At 45.1% G+C, this 16073-nt stretch overlaps 1 protein-coding gene across 2 annotated transcripts in view; it reads right to left on the bottom strand.

Moving 5' to 3' along the window:
* LOC144807652 (uncharacterized) overlaps positions 1 to 16002 on the bottom strand; it is a 166742-nt gene extending 150740 nt beyond the window's left edge. The window contains exon 1 of one of the 2 annotated variants that reach the window (XR_013606374.1): positions 15828 to 16002. The gene's annotated coding sequence lies outside the window, so the exon portion shown is untranslated. The remainder of the gene's footprint in view (positions 1 to 15827) is intronic. The other variant, XM_078673272.1, reaches the window with a different exon arrangement.
* Positions 16003 to 16073: the final 71 nt, after the last annotated feature.

The raw sequence follows: 16073 nt of genomic DNA, 5'->3' as shown, positions 1-16073 counted from the left end.
GGGTGGACGAGGCTACGTCGGCCTATACAGATTGGATAGACGTGGCATGCAATAAATTAGTTCCGGTTAAACACTGGACCCCTAAACGGGGCCAAACCTCAGCCCCCTGGTACTCAGATGATTTAAAAAACCTGAAACAGCCTGTAAAAGATTATAACGGGCATGGAGGAAAGGGTATAAAAGCAAGGATAGAGAACTGTATAAGCACAGTCTCAGAATCTATAAGGAACTATTGCTGGAAACAAAAAAGAAAAACAAATTTCTCGAGCTAAATTCAGTCTCAAAGAACTCTTTAAAAGTATTACCAAACTTGCCGCACCAGCCCATAAGAGCTTAAGTAGTCCTGAATTGTGCGAAAAATTGGCTCCTTTTTTCCAACAAAAGGTAGAATGTATTTTTTCTACATTCACTTTAGCCCAAAAAGGTGAAAGAGTGCAGCCACCTAAAATAGAACCTAATAGACCCAGCCCTACACCAGTTTTAGATAAATTCTCATTGCTAGAAACATCAGACTCAATCAATCTTTTGAACTCTTTCGATCAGGGTCAATAGACCCATGTCCGGCGTTTGTATTGAAATTAATCCCGTAAGTCATAGGGTCAGCTCTTACCCCTTTGCTCAACACCATATTCACCACCGGCAAGTTTCCCAGGGACTGGAAGAAGGCCTCTATCCTCCCTCTATTAAAAAAAACGACTCTGGTTCCTAAGGACCCAAGTTGTTATAGGGCAATTTCACGGCTTCCGCATCCTGCAAAAATTGCTTACAAAGATATGAATACCCAGCTCGATTTATTTCTTCGAACCAATAATCTACTCGACCAGTCTCAATACTGGTTTAAAGGCAAACACAGCACGGAGCTGGCCTTAATTAAATCTGCAGAGGAAGTGAGGGAGGCCTTGGACTGTGGAGGCAAGGCAATACTGATTATGCTAGATTTGTCAGCGGCCTTTGACACGGTCCATCATGAAGCTCTGATGGACCGGCTGTCTGAAGCAGGGGTACAGGGTGCTGCTTGGAACCTCCTGCAGTCCTTTCTATCTGAAAGAACACAAACAGTTGATCTGGACGACAACAACATGTCAAAGCCGTGTTCCCTCCCTTGTGGGGTGCCTCAGGGCTCATCGTTAAGCCAGACACTTTTTAATGTGTACCTGATAACTATGGCATGTTTAATAAGATCCTTTGGCTTCCAACTCACCTCCTATGCGGACGACACTCAAATTGTCTTATCTCTTAGAGATGGGGAGAAAAAGGAAACTGGGGCATGTTTTCATGATTGTCTGAAATCCTTCTCAGGGTGGATGTCGACCAACTGCTTGAAACTAAATCCAAGCAAAACAGAAGTCATCATATTCGGGAATAACCCACACCTATGGACACCAGACTGGTGACCAGGAGATTTTAGTATTTGCCCTGCCCCCACCGGGAAAGCAACAAATCTGTGGGTGTTCGTGCATAACAAACTTACGTTTAGTGACCACATAAGCACGGTGGTGTCAGCTTGTTTTCTGATACTCAGAATCATAAGAAAAATAAAGCTTTATCTTCCAGAAGAAAGTCTCAGGACGGTGGTCGCAGCACTTGTTATGGCACTTCTGGATTATTGCAACAGCCTCTGTCCGAATGCCCAAAAACAGCACATTAACAGGCTTCAGATCACACAAAACACTGCGGCAAGGTTGTTAACAGGGACACCTACATTTTGTCAAAAAATAACTAATACAACTACACTGGCTCCCTGTGAAAGAAAGGGTACGCTTTATGGGCCTCTGTATGGCATTTAAAGCCCTCAATGGAATTGGCCTGACCATCTGAGTCAAAGATTCAAATGATATGTTCCTGGAAGGACTCTTCGGTCCACAGTAGCAAAACAAGTCCTAGTTCCTATATTTAAACAAGCATTTACAATGCAATAGGTCTCGCATTTGCAAAAGTTAGAGCTAATGGCATTGTAAATGACAAACCTTTTATTTATGTGTTGGTTTTGAAACCAAAACAGATAAATAAAAGGCATTGTCATTTACAATGCCAATAGCCTAATCTCTCGCAAATGCGAGACCTATTGCATTTGCAATGCAATAGGTCTTGTATTATGCGTGTTTGAGCTATTGACATTGTAAATCACAATGTGTTTTATTTATGTTTCAAAAACCAAAACATAAATAAAAGGCATTCTCATTTACAATGCCAATAGCTCAAACTTGTGTAAATGCGAGACCTGTTGCTGCTCTGTCACCGCTGATAAACTTTAGTTGTATTGCCCTTAAAATGATAACAGTGAGGGTGCATTACAATCAAATCTCTGATATGCAAATTGAGTAAAGACTGTCACAGCAGACACCTCCTGCTCAAGTATTTTCTGACACTGGTATTTGTGAACAATCCATAAAAATAATCTCTGCAAAACCTGCATTAACCCAATGAGCTGGCTTGAAAGGACTTAAACCAACACATTACAGATCTTCGCAGCACACATATTTTTGATACGGGAACCGAGAATAGCAGAAGTCGATATGTGCAAAGCAGGCGCATTAGCCCCACTAACATCCTTTCTAGGATTATAATCTTCACCATCCTCATGACACATACTTTGCAGCCCAAACACCCCTGCTTCCTTACCCTACATTGATTTTGAGCCTGCACTTCAGACAGAATTTTTCTAAAGTATGCACATTAGCCCACTGAGCTACATTACTATCCACTGCATTGATGGGTCATGCTCAGGCAACTTGATGATTCACTGAGCAGTTTATGGTAAACTACTACTCGGCAAAGATGCATTCATGCCACTGATTAGGCCATGTACGAACTGAGTTGCAATCCGCCGCTTTAAGTTAACACATTCAGCTTTGTTCTTCTGAAGGACACGTGTTTAACTATCATCTTCCACAAACTCGGTTACCCAAGATAAAAACAAGAGATTAAAGCAGTTTGGCAGAACGTGAAAAGAGCAGCAGAGCTAAAACAACCGAACATCATCTGAATTAAAACTTGCTGGTTGAATGGGCCTCTTGTTGTTTGCAAATGACTTCCTCCTTTCCTGGCACTTATTGTTTGCAATTATATCTTTCACTTGTGACAGCAGCTCCTGTTGCTTCACCTGTGGCAGCAGCTCCTGTTCTAGAGACTGCCTCCAAATTGTCCAGGGTTGCCACTTTAGAGGTGGAAGAATGTTTTTCTGGGTTGCACATGTGCCAGAAACAGATAAAACAACTGGCTTTGGAGCTGTGCAGAGCAGCAATGCTTTGATATTCGCTTGTGTTTTCAATAGGCGATGGTGATGCACATAACATGGACCCTCTTGACGGGTGCGTCTACAGTGAAGTGTTTAGAGAGAATTACTTCGCGAACGTTCTGTTCAAGCTCGGAACTCGTATTTCAAAAAAATAGAAATACATTTTTGCTCGACAGAAAACCGTGTGTATTGTTTGCGAGTGGCTGCGGGTTGATTTCTGGGGGTGGGGCTGGTGCATATAATTAAAGCTACATGGCACGGCACACTTGAAGAATTTAAGGCATGTCCTGTTCACGCTCGGAACTTGTATTAGTGGGGTCAAAGTTATTTCAACATTCATTAGATAAGTGACATGAATCTATGACATAATATCGACAGACAGAATATAGACATACAAAAATATCGACACAAAAATATGGAAATCAAAAATATCGGAGTTCTATCTATATAAAGGTAAGTACAAAAATATCGGCAAAAAATATAGTAGTACAAAAATATCGAAGTTAAAAATATCGTTTTTTTAAATGTATTATTAATAATGTAAAACATATTAAAAATTAATAACTAATACATACACATGTAAAATAAATTAAAAAACTGCACATAAATTAATATATATACTTACTCTACATATTGCAACAGTAGAAAAAGCGTTGGATAGCGTAGGGGTAAAAATTACTATTCCCACTCCAGAGAGTGCAACAGTAGGGAAATCGTTGGATAGCGTAGGGGTAAAAATTACTATTCCCACTCCAGAGGGTGCAACAGTAGGGGAAGCGTTGGATAGCGTAGGGGTAAAAATTACTATTCCCACTCCAGAGAGTGCAACAGTAGGAAAAGCGTTTGATAGCGGAGGGGTAAAAATTCCTATTCCCACTCCAGAGAGTGTGACAGTAGGGAAAGCGTTGGATAGCGTAGGGGTAAAAATTTATATTTCCACTCCCGAGAGTGCAACAGTAGGGAAAGCGTTGGATAGCGTAGGGGTAAAAATTACTATTCCCACTCCAGAGAGTACAACAGTAGGGAAAGCGTTAGATAGCGTAGGGGTAAAAATTACTATTCCCACTTCAAAGGGTGCAACAGTAGGGAAAGCGTTGGATAGCGTAGGGGTAAAAATTACTATTCCCACTCCAAACGGTGCAACAGTAGGAAAAGCGTTGGATAGGGTAGGGGTAAAAATTACTATTCCCACTCCAAAGGGTTCAACAGTAGGGAAAGCGTTGGATAGCGTTGGATAGCGTTGGATAGCGTAGGGGTAAAAATTACTATTCCCAATCCAGAGAGTGCAACAGTAGGGAAAGCGTTGGATAGCGTAGGGGTAAAAATTACTATTCCCACTCCAGAGAGTGCAACACTTGGGAAAGCGTTGGATAGCGTAGGGGTAAAAATTACTATTCCCACTCCAAAGAGTGCAACAGTAGGGAAAGCGTTGGATACCGTAGGGGTAAAAATTACTATTCCCACTCCAGAGAGTGCAACAGTAGGGAAAACGTTGGATAGCGTAGGGGTAAAAATTACTATTCCCACTCCAGAGAGTGCAACAGTAGGGAAAGCGTTGGATAGCGTAGGAGTAAAAATTACTATTCCCACTCCAGAGAGTGCAACAGTAGGGAAAACGTTGGATAGCGTAGGGGTAAAAATTACTATTCCCACTCCAGAGAGTGCAACAGTAGGGAAAGCGTTGGATAGCGTAGGGGTTTAAATGACTATTCCCACTCCAGAGGGTGCAACAGTAGGGAAAGCGTTGGATAGCGTAGGGGTTTAAATTACTATTCCCACTCCAGAGAGTGCAACAGTAGGGAAAGCGTTGGATAGCGTAGGGGTTTAAATTACTATTCCCACTCCAGAGGGTGCAACAGTAAGGAAAGCGTTGGATAGCGCAGGGGTTTAAATTACTATTCCCACTCCAGAGGGTGCAACAGTAGGGAAAGCGTTGGATAGCATGGGGTTAAAAATTACTTCTCACACTACTCCCCCTTTAACACACAACACACTACACATACAAAAATACACAATTAATATAAATTTCAATTAATCAATTAATAACAATTAATATTACTAAATTGATATAATTATAAATTAACTAATTAACACATATTAATTACTAATTTTTTAACAATAAATACCAATAAATAAATACAATCTCTTTAATTAATTACATTTAATTATATCACACCCTATCCCCCTATAAACACACAAACCACTACACATAAATAAATCACATCATTTAATCACTTAATAATTATTAATTAACAATTAATTATTAATTACCAATAGAAAATAATTAAATATATTAGCACATTAACTCTAATAATTTAATTAAATAATTAATATTATTGAATTAATTACCAATTAATTATTTATTAACAATAACAAAAAAATAAATATATTAGCACATTAACTCTAATTAATTTAATTTACTAATTAATATTTAATTGCCAATTAATTAATTAACAATAACAAAAAAATTATATATATTAAAACATTAACTCTAATTAATGTAATTAAATAATTAATATTAATTAATTACCAATTCATTATTAATTAAAATATTTACAAAAATATATTAATTAATTAACTAATTATTATTAATTAATTACCAATTAATTATTAATTAAAAATATTTACAAAAATATAGTATTTAATTAATTATTATTAAATTACTTCCCACCCTATTCCCCTATAAAGCCACAACCCGCTCTGATACTAAAACGCAAAATGTTACCAAAATTACTAATTTTCAAAATACATTACAAAACATATTTAACAAACATATAAACAACATAATGAAATACATAACACTAAACAAAATTTCGATATTAGTAAATTTCGATATTAGTAACATACATACCTTAAAAAAACGATATTCTGTCTGTCGATATTTTGGACATCGATATTCTATATCATCGAAATTAAAACATCGATATTATTGTATATCGATATTTTAATTTCGATATTTTGTCTGACTACCAAGTGACATGTTCACTCGGGAATCATGAAAACAATTAAAGGAAAATAATATAAAAATATACTCGTGGCTATGTACGTTGGCTATCACTATTATAAAAGAATGTTAGTAACTTAAGACTTTGTGTCCAAGTGGTCGCATGCCACGGCAATACCACCACGACCATTTCTAAAATTTACATTTTGACGCTACAAGTCACAGAATGGAGCATACCGTTTGGGGAAGAGGTCATGAAAGAGCCTGACGCAAGGTGAAGCACATAACATGGGGCCTCTTGACGGGTGTGTTTACAGTGAAGTGTTTAGAGACAATTGAAAGAGTTCTCCATCGCCAGCCTCGGCCAGACCCACACGGGAGGAGGAATGAGGGGCCATCACATGCCGGAATAGAAAGAAGCGCGAACGCCGATATGATATCCCACAAAAATATTCAGTGAGTGAAATCACCTGGGAGAGAACCAGGCACCGAAAGGAGGGGCATTTACAACAAGCGCAGCAGCGAAGCCCAGAAAGTGAAACCATTTGTAACCTGACACAACACAGATGGCAGGCTGCGTGCGCTGCTGACTTTGGAGCTGGAGAACAGGGATCCGATCCTCGGCGTGGGCTGCATTATTTACTTATTAAAAAATAAAAAAGAATCTCGGAGGGGGTGGGGATAGATAAATAGAAAAAAATAATACACATGGAGACAGATACAATTAAAAAAAAAAACGGTTGAGAGGGACAAATGTACCATCTGAAACCAAATACAACAAACGGTGCAAAGAGGTGGCTCAACAATAACGCTGCTGACTTTGGAGCAGGAAAACAGGGTTCGAGCCTCTGCATAGGCAGCATCATTTAAGCCTGATTTAGTTATGAATAAATTAAAGGTAAATAAATAAACAGGTTTAGGTAAGTGCAGGAAGCTGCCACATGTGGAAATGCCACAAGAAAAAAAATAGTCCCTAAATAAAAAGATAACAGCCAGCAGCGTAAGTTAACTGTATTTGGCCCATGCAGCTTCTTCCAGAAACCTAAGAAAAAGGAAGTGATGTATCGGACCACAAGCCAACAATGCGCAAGATAAGAACAGCAATGCCAGATTCCACCAATGGCAAGCAATAATACAAAGACAAATGCAATGGGTGGAGTTTCAGTAGTAATACTGATTACTTTTTTTTTTTTTTTTGGTTAAAAACTTTTATTGAGCAGCATAAATCATATTTACAAACACGGGCCTACAACCACACGGGCCGGCCGCTAACAGCAAGGCATGGTGCAGTACAAGAAAATCAATGGTCGAAACCCCAGCGGTGAGGCGAGAACAGGATACAAAATGCCGCACAGAGTGTAAAGCAGGATAGAAAACTTTTCTTATTTTAGAAAAAACTAAAAGGAAACAAACACAAAAACAAAGGCGAATAGCGTAACGGACAGAGTCAGCCCCTGAGGGGGGGAGCTCACTAATGAGAGATACAAAATTGCAATCAATAGAATGAGTCAGGGTGGGGGGACAGAGGGGAGGTCAAGCAATCCATTTGATTAATGAACGAACTGATGGGAATGCCAATTCAGGGGGACAAGGGGACATCAGGGGTCTCTACCAGGGGAAGAGTACAGATGTTCCCACGATAGGCGTTCCACTGACACCAGATCTTCGTCCATGCCCCTGGTCTGCCCCTAGCTGTGTATACCGTCTTTTCCCTGAACATAGACCAGTCCATATTTTCTTCCCACACAGACACGGTAGGGGGTCTTTGCGAGCCCCAAAGCTGCGCTATATCTCGTTTTGCGACCATGTACCCCAGGGTCGCCCATCTCGTCTGGGCCACAGTGTAATCGTTGGGTTCCCACACGTTCAGCAAACACCTCCGGGCCTCAGGCAACAGGGCAATCCCAGTAACATCAGCCATCACCGCAAGCACCTTAGTCCAATAATCAGCCACCTCCGAACACTCCCAAAGGATATGGAGAAATGTAGCACTCATCCCGCACCCACGTTTGCACAGCCCATCCGGGGAGAAACCCATTGCAACCAAACGAGGACCAGTAACGTACACCCGGTTTAATATCTTAAGCTGGACGAGACGGAGACGGGCGGGAATGGCGACCTCTTTCGGGGAAGACAGAGCCGATTGCCAGTCTTCGTCGTCCAATTCCAGCCCGTCTCCAGTCCACACTTCTCTAAGCCGGCCGAGCAGATCCGCTCGATTGTTGATCAACTTCTTGTAGATCAAAGAGATAGTGCTATCAGGGAGATGACCGTCAAGTATACGATCTTCAAGGGGGGAGGATTCAGGGATAGCGGCACCGGAAACCAGAACCGAAGTCAGAGCATGACGGACCTGCAAGTATCTAAAAAACTCTCTGTCACTCAATTCATATTCATTCCGAAGGGCCTCGAAGGACTTCACTGCTCCATTCACCCAAAGGTCACCCACTCTACAGATACCAATCATGTCCCAGCGTTCAAACCCCTTCGTAGTCTAGAGACATCCCAAACGTTCAGACGCATAAAGTGGAGTCGCCAGCGTGACTCGATCAACCCAGCCCATGCTCACATTCGCAGCCCGCCACACACTAACAGCAATCCTAGTCGGTCCCGTAAGGTAAAGCCCAGCCGCCCTGGAATAAAGCACTCTATTGAAGTCTCCACCCGGCAATTGGAATTTGTCCATTTCAAAAGCCGGATTCGGGCCGGGGGAGTATACCGAATGGTTGATGGCGGACAACTGGGAGGCCCAATAATATCTTCTGATGTCAGGAAGTGCCATACCCCCATCATACCAAGGGATGGTGAGCTTCGCAAGGGCAATGCGTGGACGCCCGTCCCAAATCAGCGGTCTCTGTAAAACCTCTACCTCCCGGAAGTAACTAGTAGGGATGTCATCAAAAGAATTCTGGAGTGCATAACGAAATCGCGGTAGGGACATCATCTTGAAGAGGGCGGCCCTGCCCAGCGGCGACAAAGGTAATTTACGCCACCGGGCCACGTCCAGCCTCAATCTACGAAGTGGGGGAAGGAGATTGCGTTCGAAGCGGAGCGACGAGTCCAGTGTAATAAATATCCCCAAATATTTAAAGCCCGATTGAGTAACCTGGATGGGAAATCTACGTGGCAGCAGAGGCAAGCCGCCAGAAATAACATACACACAGGATTTGGCCCAGTTTATAATCAAGCCAGAGTTCTTGCCGAACGAGGTAAGGACGTCAAAGAGGACATTCAGAGATTTACGCGGGGAGGTAAGATAGAGAAGAAGGTCATCGGCGTAAAGCGAAACACGATCCTCAAAGTCGGGGGACCACCGTATACCTTTGATAGACGGCTCCCATCGGAGCCAAGCAGCGAGCGGCTCCAATGCGAGAGCAAAAAGCAGCGGAGACAAGGGACATCCCTGCCTGGTCCCCCTACCAAGGGAGAAGGGTGCCGACACTCGACCGTTAACAACGACCTGCGCCAGGGGGTTGGTATACAACAGTTTCACCCATCCGATAAACTCCGGGCCGAAACCAAACTTCACGAGCGCAGCCCAAAGGTAGGGCCACTCTATCGTGTCGAAGGCCATCGAGGCGTCCAATGAAGCCAAAATGGCCGGTTCCGTCAGAGACCCCGCCCTCGCGAGGACTCCATGAAGGCGCCGCAGGTTAAGGGCTGTGTTCCGGTGCGGGATAAATCCGGATTGGTCCGGATGAATCAAGTCACCGATGACCACCAGCAGACGAGTGGCAAGAACCTTGGCTAGAACCTTAGGCTCAGCGTTTAACAGAGAGATGGGCCTATATGACGCACAAAGGTCTCGGGGTTTACCTTCTTTAGGAATAACCACTATCGTGGCCAGGCGCTGGTCATAGGGGAGTGTGCCTAGATCACGGGATTCCCGAAACATCGCTCGAAGATAGGGCGCAATCTTATCAGGCCGCAGTTTGTATAGCTCAATCGGCAGGCCGTTCGGGCCCATAGCCTTGCCCGAACAGAGAGATCGAATTGCCGCCGCTATTTCGTTCGTAGAGAACGGGGCCTCCATAGATACCCGCTCCACTTCGGAAAGGCAAGGCAGATCTATGTCACGCAACAAGAAGTGGGAGTCATCTTCGTCCCTAGCCGACACCGGGGAGTAAACCGTACGGAAATAATCAGCAAAACATTCCACTATCTCACCCGGGTCAGTCACTCTCACACCATCCAAAGTCTGAATCACAGGTACAACACGATTCGCTCTTTCCTTCTTGTCCAACCAGGCAAGCAATTTACCCGCCTTATCCCCAACATCGTAAAGTCGGCCCTGTTGTTCCCTGTACATCTTCTTGGCAGCGTCCGTGACCAGGGACTTGTAGTCAAATTGCTTCAGACCAAGGGCATGGAGTTTGTCACGAGTAACACCCGACTCCAGGTCAGCCTCCAGCCCAAGTATTTCCGTCTCCAGAACCACCACCTCCCGATTCCTTGCCTTCTTAGTTTCAGCGATAAGAGATAGGGCCTGCCCACGAATCACCGTCTTAAAGGCCTCCCATAGGGACACTGCAGAGGAGACGGACCCTTCGTTGTCCAGAAAGTAGTGGTCTAAGGACTTGATTAGTTGATCACGTGTCCCAGGAGAGCTCAAGTACCAAGGATTGATAGGTGCCACCCGCCCCACTGCTTCTATACCCATTTCAAAACAGAGCCAGAGCGGGGAGTGGTCAGAGATGCCCCGGGCCAGGTGTCTAATCTCCCGGAACGAGGAAGCCTGCGCAGCTGGCATGAGGAAGTAATCAAGGCGGGACAAAATCCCATGAGCCCCGGAGTGAAAAGTATATTGGAGCTGGGTGGGATGTATAAGTCTCCAGCAGTCCACCAAACCAAAGGTATCCAGGAAACCACCCAGCCACGCTTGGGCCGAAGGAGTATCCCTGGGGGGGTGACGATCAATCAAACCCGAGAGAACAGAGTTGAAATCACCAGCCAGGAAAAGAGCACCATCAGGAAGTCCCAACAGCACTCGGCCAACATCTGAAAAGGTGGAGGTCTGCAGGCCAGGGGGTACATAAACGGTAAACAGGGAAAGGGTCTTGCCCTCGTACCTTCCCACGAGGGCGGCATAGCGCCCCCTATCATCCAGGAGTAACTCGTCTATCTCAAGGGGAAGGGAAGACCGGACAAGGATGCCTACCCCTCTGGAGCCCGTAGTAAACCCCGAGTGTGCAACAAGACGATAGCCCCACCTATTCATCGCATGACAAGTATTACCCACTAGGTGTGTCTCTTGCAAAAACACAATATCAGGAGACAGTCGTCGCAGATATCGCAACACCACCCCCCGTTTTATACAATCCCCCAAACCATTGACATTCCACAAAACAAACCTCAACCCATTACCCCCCATCCCAACATGTGACGCAGGAGCCACCCCACAAAGAGCCAGACACTGAAAACAAAATTGCAAACATTACATCGCCTTGAAAAGAACAAAACACAACCACAAACACCCCACCAACCCACCCCCCAACACCCAACGCAACACCCCCCACCCTGCACCCCTGCAGTAGACTAAAAAGCCACCCCAACATGCAGTGTGCCTGTCGCCCAAACAACCCCATTCTACAGAAAGACCCCGGAGGAGGAAAGGGCCCTTGTCCCACCCGCCACCCCGAAGGAGGAAGAGGAGGGGGATACACAGAAAACATAAACCACACAACTACGGAACCCCAGCAGACAATGTCTTGTTACGGAGGCAGGGGCCAAGATATTGCTTTCAGCTCTCCATGCCACCCTCGGCTCCATCCGGGAGCACGGTGGGATCAGTCAGGTTAGTCCGGTCCGGCAAGGAATCCAACCAATCACTTACGGTCTCAGGTCGATCAAAGAAAAATGTTCGCTCATTGTACTCAACTCGTAGCCTGGTGGGAAAAAGCATGGCATATTTCAGTCCCAAGTCTCGGAGACGCTTCTTGACTCCACGGAAGCCCATTCGCTGTCTCTGGACAAGCTGAGAAAAGTCCGGGTAGAAATTCACAGTGGCATTCTCAAAGGCCACCGGGCCCTTCACTCTCGAGGCCTGCAGGATAGCGTCTCGGTCCCTGTAGTGAAAAAGCTTGGCAACGATGGGCCTCGGCGGGGCGCCCGGCTTGCCCTTTCCACCCGGAACACGATGGGCACGTTCCACCGCAAAGAATTTGCTTAACCCAGACGGAGCAAGGTAGTTCTGAACCAGGTCCTCAACAAGGAGATAAACGGAGTGAGCCTCAGGATTTTCCGGAACACCAATTACACGCACGTTACAGCGTCGTGCCCTGTTCTCAAAATCCTCCAGACAATGGGACATGAAATCGTTCGCCGTTCTAAGATTGCCAATCTCCGTCTGAAGCTCCGAGACGTCGGTCGTGAGACTAGTCGTCTTGAGGTCCAATGACTTCACCTTCTCATTGGTCTTAGACAGATCGGCCCGAATCAAGTTCACATCAATGGCCACAGTGTCGATTTTGTGAGCCAAGGCTTCGTACTGTTGGCCGATAGTCTCCTTCATGTTAGAGATGGCGCCCATGACGTCCTGTAGGGATAGCTCCGCCGAAGCAGCCATCGGGTCCCCCATTGCACTCGGGGTAGGTATGACGGCACACAGGGACAATTTAGACTGGGTATACCGGTCCATGATGTTAGACTGGACCGGGCCCCCACGAAGGGGAGTCTTGGTCTTCCGACTCTCTTGGTCCCCTCTGCCAGACATGGTGGAGAATGAGCCCCCGAGGGACCCTAGCGACCTGGTGAAAATGGCCGCTGAAAAACAGGGTGCCACCGTCCAAAAATCACCAGCGGGGGCAAGTCAAGGTGGGAGACGGCCCGGACAGATCCAAATCGAGCGAAAGGCTTCCTTACACGTCTTCGTTGTTGGGTCAGCCACCGGCCAGACGCATCGGTAGAGAGACGTAGTCAGAGTGGGAATCGAAACCGAAAGTTAAGGGGGGGACTCATGAGTCGAATCCCACTGCCGCTGTTGTTCAACTCAGACACAGCATCAGAGCCTCGCCAAGTCCCGGGTGTGCCCCAAGGCGGGCCTCGGAAAGTTCGATTCGACGTATCTTCGGTGCCCCTGGTCCAATTCAAAATCCGAAATCAGTATTGAGTTCAGCCCAGGTTCCTCTTCAATAATCCATTTAAGAATCCAGGATATTTTCAAGATATTATGCCGGGAGTGGCGGGGGTCCGGAGAGCTCCGCGCTCACGCGGCCATCACGGATGCCCGCTAAGCTCCTCCTCCCAATACTGATTACTTGATGCCTGGCAGAGGCAGCGCATGCGCTGCCCTATACGAGACCTAAAAAGCCAGTTGGGGAGCTAGGAGTTTCATCACCTGGAACGATCTGCCGTTCCATTTGAGAAATTCAGCAGATCTCCTCTCTTTTACAAGGGGCTGAAACCATGGCTGTTTACTCAGTGACATAATTTCTCCTGATATGCAGTGCATAGCGCCAGGACACCTCAGGGTAACCGTTTCACTCTAAAAGTTTAATTAACATAACATGTACTTGCTGCCTTTCCTTTCTAACTAGAGCTCGGCTGATTGTGGGCCTTTTGAAAGTATTTATGTTAATCACAGTGCCCGTCAAGGGCTGCACTTAACAAATACTTTCAAAAGGCATACAATCAACCCCAAAGCTGTGCTCTATTTAGAAAAGAAATGCAACAAGTCCACAAACACGAGGTGTGCTTTCAGAATCATCTGAAAGAACAAGTACGTGCTTTTAAACTTGATGCATTTATTTTCTAAATACAGCTCAGCTGTGTGGCTTATTGTGTGCCTTTTGAAAGTATTTATGCTAAATGCAGCCCTTGACGGACGCTGTGATTAACATAAATACTTTCAAAAGGCCCGCAATCAGCCCTGCAGCCGTGCTGCTTTAAGAAAAGAAATGCAGGACATTTAAAAGCACAATGTGTGCTTTCAGATGATCCTGGATGTTGGTGAGTGGTAGTGATGGAATTCATGGAGAAGAAGGAGATGGGGCGCCAAGAAAGACTGTTGCACAGTGTGCGATGCGTGCAAGGGCTATCACTGGGTGGGAGTGTTAGCTTCCTCCCGAAGGTTGGGTCAAGTTGCTCCCTTGATCACAGCGTACGTCATGGGCTGCATTTTACATAAATTCTTTCAACAGGCAAACCATCAGCCCCGCATTTAGAAAAGAAATGTAGCAAGTTTTATATAGTGGGAATTCAACCCAAAGGTATTGGAGAGATTTACTGGATTTTTTTATTTATATGCCTGGGGAGATTCACTGATTTGCAGAGAATCACAGAATGTTAGTCTGACCCGAGCCAGAAAACCCATCTCCCAAGTTGGCAGCTCGAGCATTAAGCCACAACGTCTACCACAAGACCGGAAGCATTTACAATATGATATACAACTTTATGCAACGAACAACTATTGACAAAGCCAATAAATCTGGCTTCTTGTAGGTGTAAAGATACTTGTATTATATATTTGGATGCAATGACAGAAGAAGCGAAATATCAGTCGGGTGGCACACTATGCTAAACTATCTTAATTGCTTTGTAAGCCACGTCCTTAAATGCATTAGTCAGCCTTTTTGAGAGACACCCTAGTTTTTTCATCTCACTTAAAGCTCTGGTCTACATGCGTGGCCAGGTTCTTGAAGCACATAGCCTTGGCTGCAACACACAGAGACCTTACTCTCTCGCACACAGAGGAAAAAATAGAGGGAATATTGCTTGCGTGGTATTGTAATTAAATGAGTGACTGTGTTTATGATGTAATTAATGAGTGACTGTGTTTATGAAAGGATCCCCACATTTCCCGGTGTTGGAAGCCCTGGAGTAATATTTCAGCCAACGCTCCTTGCATCATCACAAAAAAACATTAACAAAGCCAAATAGCTCTCAGATAACATGAGAGGTATTTGGCTTTGTCAATGCTTATTTAGACATGATGCAAAGCTCGCAAGCTGCTGTGGAACATGTAGGGTGCCCAGAATTTTAAAGCTAAAAACCGGGACATTTCACAAAAATAGAAGAAGGACTACAATTTTACTTCAAGCGATGAGAGCGCTACTCAGCAGAGAATTACAGAACAGGCAGTAAGAACATACATAAAATTCAATTTTTAAGCCCAGTAACTTGCCTGTTAATTAAATTGCTTTCTTGAAACAACTGCTAAGTATCCCTGCTTTGACATGAAAAACACCTCCCACCGTTTTTAGGCGACCCTCTCCAAAAACCGGGATATGAGCTAAATTTCTTGACATTTTCTGGGACAGCTGGTTAAAAACCGGGACCGTCCTGGCAAAACGGGGACGCCTGGTCACCCAAAACATGACAAAGAATAACAAAGTCCCAGGCCGCGGTGCACTCTGGGGTGTCAGCGCTTTGCTCTGTTAGACTTTGAGCTGTGCAGCATGGCTAAACAAACATTGGCAACGCCAAGAGACTTTGCATGGGTGAAATCTCTTGGCTTTGCCAATGATTGTTCAGGACTTGTGCTCTGAGGAGATAGATACATAATTCACGAATGGTTTATAACAATGCAGATCACACTGTGTCTTGTAAAGGAGTCAACACAGGGTCTGAGGGATCGACACTCGAAGGATGAGGGTCGATGACAGAGATGACCCCTCCCCCCTCTCACTCCCCTCCCCTCTGACTCACCAGGCCTCACAGAGCCGGGAGATGAAGCTTCCGCTTCGAGGCGCCCCAGGGCTGCAGCTCCACCGTAGGCGAGTTAGACTCACTGGCTGCAGCTACGGAAGACGTCACTTCCGGAGGTAGTGAATTCGGATCTGCGTATGCGCCACTCACTGGCTACGGATTTATGGGGCAGTGAGCGCAGTGGACGTAGTGAGTGTAGATCTGCGCATGCGCAACTCGGGTTACGCAGTTGTGAAAAGATCGAAT

Source organism: Lissotriton helveticus, chromosome 1_2 (genome assembly GCF_964261635.1).
Source record: "Lissotriton helveticus chromosome 1_2, aLisHel1.1, whole genome shotgun sequence".
Lineage (NCBI taxonomy): Eukaryota > Metazoa > Chordata > Amphibia > Caudata > Salamandridae > Lissotriton > Lissotriton helveticus.
The sequence above is the reverse complement of the archived record's forward strand: the minus strand, read 5'-3'. Positions and strand labels throughout refer to the sequence as shown.